The sequence below is a fragment of the Blennius ocellaris genome, assembly GCF_963422515.1.
Source record: "Blennius ocellaris genome assembly, chromosome: 16".
In the NCBI taxonomy this organism is placed as follows: domain Eukaryota; kingdom Metazoa; phylum Chordata; class Actinopteri; order Blenniiformes; family Blenniidae; genus Blennius; species Blennius ocellaris.
Window position 1 is genome coordinate 5340765 of NC_137665.1, and position 6295 is coordinate 5347059.

A 6295-nucleotide genomic window follows, 5' to 3' on the forward strand; every position below is an offset into this window, starting at 1 on the left:
AACTAATCGCAATAGACGCAGCCAACTCTGTCAAAAGAGAAACTGCGCTAGCTTTTCATGACATCACGAGCCAGAAATGTTGCTCTCAAAGCTTTGTTTTTAGATACTGGCTGTGTTTTGTTCGGGGCCGAAACAAGTCAGATTCAAAAGGTGCAAACAAATCAATTCAAGATGTAACGGTATGATTTGTTACCTTAAATGGCCGTGCACAAAGAAGTCTTTATTTGGCCTGAGTCTGAGCACTTCACCTTTTTAAGAACACACAGAGGCTGCAGTAATTCTCCACAAACACCTGTTGTATTTGAATTTTGTTGGACGTGTCAGGCGCTGTGGGATTAAGTAGGAATCCATTTGTGTCCTTTTAAAAATACAATCTAATGCACCTTTGAGGGCAATTTCCTACGCTGCAGGGTAACCGTGTACCAGCTGGATGGCTTTTAATGGAAGGCATGTGCTTGTTTTAAATGTTAAAGCACAATGAGTCCTTCTATCTTAAAACATGCTGTTTTTTTTTTATTTAAAGTCTCTTCAAATCCTTAACCTTAAGGGTTTTTCGTCCTCTCACTGGTCCAACACAGATTGTAAGATTCAACATTATGGCTTAATGATTCATCAAATTCAGTTGCGATGAAGCAGGATGAGAAAGTGTAAATGCTCAGAAGAACGGATTCCGTGATAAGTATGTGAGAAGACATTTTATTATGTGACTGTCTGCTCTGTGTTCAGTTCTACTCCCTGAAGTGAACATTTCACATACTTGGGTTGTTAATCGGTCGTGGGTTATAATTCTTTTTAGATATGAAATGTGTGGTTGGATTCTGGAAAACAGCAGCGCTGACAGAAAATATTTGCTTGTTCAAATAAGGGTGGTACATTCATTATCTATGGTGCTGCACATGTTCAACACTTACAGGGGGTCAAGCCCTGTGTAAGTAGCATATATTGATTTATTTCCCTATGATTTGTGATGGTTAATATGACCGAGGAGGTCGAAGGTGATTTAAGGGCCCATTTTGTGGGCTGCTGAGCTGTAACTCCAGTGTATTCTTTAAATCACAGAACATAGGGAAAAGTCATATTTTCTCTGGAGCATCTGGCATATTCACTCGGGTATCTCCCGCTCTTCTCTGACTCGAGAAGCACTTCAGAATACGTGCATGTCCAGTCCCAATGACCACATCTACACCCACAGCCGCTGCTTGAATTCTTTGCTTCAGTTGAGTTTGTCTTTGATTTGAATGGCGGTGCGTTGTTGACTCGATGAGCCTTTGTAAGCCTCTTAATGTGAATCTGGACGAGTCTAAGAAGCAGATATTGTACGGATCAGCCACCATAAATCTTATCTTCACTGTCTCAGTTTTTTAGCAGAGCTGTTATAGTGCTTTATTTGCATTAATACATGCTTTTCCGGTTTTACGAACAAATCCAAAACACCCAAGGTGACTTTTTTTTCCCCCTTGCAGGTTAAATGACTACCGTTGTATGTTTTTTGCTCATGTTGGGGCACGTAAGAGCTTCACGCAGCAAGCATCAGACAAAAGGAGGAGTATTTTCAGCCGTCTTGTGAGTTCTACACCTTGAGAGGTGAACCGTGAGCAGTGAGGAGGGAGTCCTGCGGCACATCGGTATGCCTCAGCCCTCACTTGTCGTCAAAAAAAGGCATGCGCAGGTCAACCAGCACCAGGAAAAGAACTTCCTGCCCTGGAAAAATGCCAGGATGTTGGAGTGTACTCAATGAAGCCTTGTTTTCTGTAAATGCTGCATCAACTGGGAAAATCCTGTGTTTTATTATACCACTAAGACACAGACTGGGTTTAGTGTTCTTGTCCTTCCCTCAGTCTGCTCTACATGCACATATGACCGAGGTTCTATTAGTTCGTTTTTGTTACATGTTCAAGCTTTGGTTTGAAGAAAACAAATATATTTCAGTCATTTAATTACTTTTGGCGGTAATCATATTATCATTCTGAAAAAGGAGATTGCAGCTTGCTACCATGCATGTTCCATCATCAGTGCTTATACTAGCACCAATCATAATAATCCCATAAATAATATTTTATACTTCAAACTTGTTTATCCATTAATATTATACTTGTTTGTTGTTTTATATATATATATATATATATATATATATATATATATATATATATATATATAGGGAGGGAGACTGTGCAAATAAAAAAAAATAAAATATATATATATATATATATATAATTTTATTTTTTTTTATTTGCACAGTCTCCCTAGGTGTAGTAAAGGCTGTTTTCAATTAAATTCCAATTGCAGGTCAAGAATCTTTTATTGAAGTAAATTGAACGAGCATTCCTTTCTCCATTGCCTTTGACTTGTAAAAATGCTCAAATATTAGAATGGGAGAAAAAAAAAAGAGCTGAGCAGCGGTACTGCGCACCAGGTTTGAGTTAAATATGCTTCACACACTATTGCATTGTCTGATTTTGGCAGACAACGAGGGGCACTGCAGGTTGCTCTGTTGTCCTGGTCGGGAGCTAATCAGCAAAACTGCTTTGGAAACAGACTCTCTTGTCTATATCCCCCTTGATCATCCTACTAATCTTTCTAGAAGAGACGGGAGATTACCATTTTCCTCCCCCGCAGCCATATGCTGAGTTATTTAACCGATGCCTGTGATGAATGTTGAAGCACCCCAGCTCATTTGCGGCGGCGTATTGATGAGGCCAGCGGACCATGTGCGCTCCAGATGAGGCCGTCCGTGTCCCAGAGGAGAGGGAAAGGATGCATCATGAGTCATGAGTCTGAGTGACATGGCAGCAATCAGTTAGTCAATACCTGCCTTCTATGACTCAGCAACTTTTCTCAGCAGCTTAAATGTATTATTTTGTCCAAAAAAAAAAGCTGAGTTGTTTTTTTTTTTTGTTTATGTCCAGCATTTCTGTGGCCTTTGCTCCCTCCCTGGACAAATCGTCCTGATTATCTTGCAGACTCTAAAACGAAACACGGCCCACCCATTAGGAGCCCAAAACAGGAAGCACTGGTTGGCAAATGTACAGGGGGGGGGGGGGGGGGGGGGGGGCTGTTTCCGTAGCGACAAAGGGAGCATAAAAGCCATCCTGCTCCGACTCACACTGCACCTCCTTAACTGGATGAGACTGCAGGAAGTGAACTGATAGAGGAGAGTGCAGTGGGGACGTTCTCTTATCCTGCCCCAGAGGGAGAGGACGCTGCATGAAATCGTCTCCGAAGACTTTCACCCAGTGCATCGTGCAGCGGCTGGTTGATTGGCTTGAGTTTACAAGTCTCTGAGGGCAGTGACGACTTAACGTGGTTCGTCGAGGTCATTAAAGATTTGAAAAGCCTCGTCAGCGCCGCACTCGAAAGAGAGATGGGTTTCGTTTCAGCTCAACATTGTTACAGTTTTCACTTCATTGAACTGTGTTGGATATAATGAGATCAACGTTCCCTCCGCGTGCTCGGCAAAGTCATTCACCGTGTGCTTTGAAGCAATACGATTGATACGCGAAGAACATTTCTAAAAGTGCAAGTGAAGGACTGGTTAAGTCAAATTTTCCACCACATCCTTTGACCAGTGTATCGGGATTATCCTGCTGGGTCTTTGCTCTGTCTCTGGGCATCCCAGGAGTTTTATTCTGTCGTGTTTCTCGCGTGACCTCAAATACCAACACGTTTCTTGCCATGTATCTCACACCTCTACTGCGCACTGTTAATTCAACTCACATCCCATCATTTTCAGACATTTTTTTTGTGATCTTTGCTAATTATGAAACAATTTAAGCTATTGTTGAATTGAAGTGACTTTTTACTACATAGACAGATCAAAAGTGATTAAAAAGAAAAGTCCAGAAATGGGATACTTTCACATAGTGTCTTTTCTGTGAGAAACAAGCACCTCATTCGGTTCTATTAATCTCCCTTTAAATGTTGCCTCATCTGTCATTTTCTTTATGGTGATCACTGTTTGACTTGGTTTTATCCATGTAGTCTAACTGATCCCAGCTCAGTCACACTTTCTTGACCCAGCATTTAAATAGGATCACAATTTACTGTATAATCCAGGAGTGTGTCCTATATTGACTCACGAGGCCTCAATACACATTTTTACTGATGCCGATATGAAAATATCTCTCATTAAAAATCAATATGTTGTTGTTTATTCATTGAATCACTAAGATTATTGTTTTAATTTAATAATGGCAATTCAATTGGTATTATTTTAATAGAATGAGTTATTTACTAACTTTGACCTCAGTGAATAAATACGTTTGTTTTATTCATCTGTCTATTCTGCATTGATCACTGTCTTGTTGGGCGGTTGATCATTAACTGGCTAACACAGTAATAGGACACATTTTGTAAGATGGAAAAATAAAGATACCTTGAAAATCAAATCAAATCAATTGCATTATCTGCAGTAATCAGACATGCATCCATCCATCTTCGATAGCTCATTTCCCCTCCTGTGCACTGGGCGACAGAGAAACAACCACACACATTTGCACCTCTGTGTGATTATAGAATCACCAATTAACTGCGAAAGCGGTACATTTTAGATTATGAAAGAAAACGAAGCACCCAGATAAAATCCAGGCACAACATACAAACTCCAAAGGAACATCACCCCAGGAAGATACCTGCTGTAAAGTTATGGTGCTAAACACCGTTGTGCTGCCCAGTGAGTACATACTGTAAAATAATTTTATTTAATTATATATGCAAGCTAGTTCCTACTCCAGGGTGACATTTTGAATTTACAGTCAAGTCTTTCACTCTGAAACAGCCACACCTTTGCTCTCTCTCGCCGCTAGAGGGCAGTGCAGATGGAGTAAAACAGGCCTTGCTACCACTAAACTTTTGACCTACTTTCCACTGGAGTTATGCACACACTATCTGTGGCCTATGATCAGCCTACTTTTTTCCCCCCCACAAGTCGTTTATGGTTTGTAATGGCATTGAAAGCTTTGGATTGCAGTCAGTGTTTGTGTCTGCAACCGTTCAGAGTTGAACGCTGTCTTTGTATTATCTGCTCACAAGCTTTTCTTCTGCTTTGTTGACTCTTAAAGGTTGAGATGGTCTCACCGTGGTATTTATTTCCCTGACATCATTCATGTCACAAGTTTCTTTCACCCCCTGAATGTGATCCAATATGGTTTCAGCTGGCTTGATTATCAAAAACTTTCTGAAATCATGTCAATCGAGAAAAATAGTTGAATTCCCTGCCACAACAGGGCACTTTTGCTGCAACCAGGGAAACAAAGTACAAATACTTCACGACATCTGCTAATAGTTTGTGATATTAATACTACACAGATTAACTCCTTGTGTTTCATTTAATATCAAACTGGATGAAACCTGATGCATACTTTTCTATTGAGATTTCACCATAAACTATCATGGAGGCATAGGGTCATTTTATATTCATTGTGTATAATTTCCTTACCTGTTCCACATTGTTGTCTTTTTTTCATAGATTTGACAGTGTAACTTCAGGCACACATATATTTCTCTCTTGTTAACTCTGTTAGAAACCTATTTTCTTTTCTTTAAAATTATATATATGGATATATGTGTATATGTTTATTTATTTGTTTGTTTGTTTGTTTGTTTGTTTGTTTATTTAAAAAAAATGTGTATTAAGCTATTATTGCCCAGATACACAGTTATCTGTCAACATTTTCTAAAGATAACACAGGGGCAGGTTTATAGTGGGATCGAAAATATACAAAAAATGTATCACTCCTCCTTCTCTCATGCAAACTCCTAAGAATATATCAAACTCTGATGATTTCCTGATTGAAACCTCATAAATCAGTTATATATGCAAGGTTATTTCCACTAAAAAAGTTCCAAAGTTGAAATAAAGTTGATTTTAATGCTCAGTCGAAGACGGATGAGAACAAATGGAAACGGATGACGCTGTTATCTTTCCACCTTCGTCAGATAGATGTGGTCACATGTTGCTGTCTGCAGTTCTGTCGGGTTGTGTGAGTGAAAACAACTGCATATTTCCTCCCGAAGACATAGATTTCATGTGAACCTTGTGAGACACCCACTGCCATCATGTCTGCTGTCTGCCTGAAGATTCCCATCATCCTCTGTCTTGTGTGGCCAGCCCTGGCTAATGCAGGTAAGGTCAACACACGTTAAAGGCTTGTGTCAGGAATCCTTGACAGCTCCATCTGTAAAACTTAAATTAAAGTGTTGATGTAAGCCTTTTATCTCTCTCTCTCTCTCTTTTTTTTTTTTAGAAATTAGAGGAGTGCAATGGAGGGAGTCTGGAGGCACCATCACTCTCCAGTGC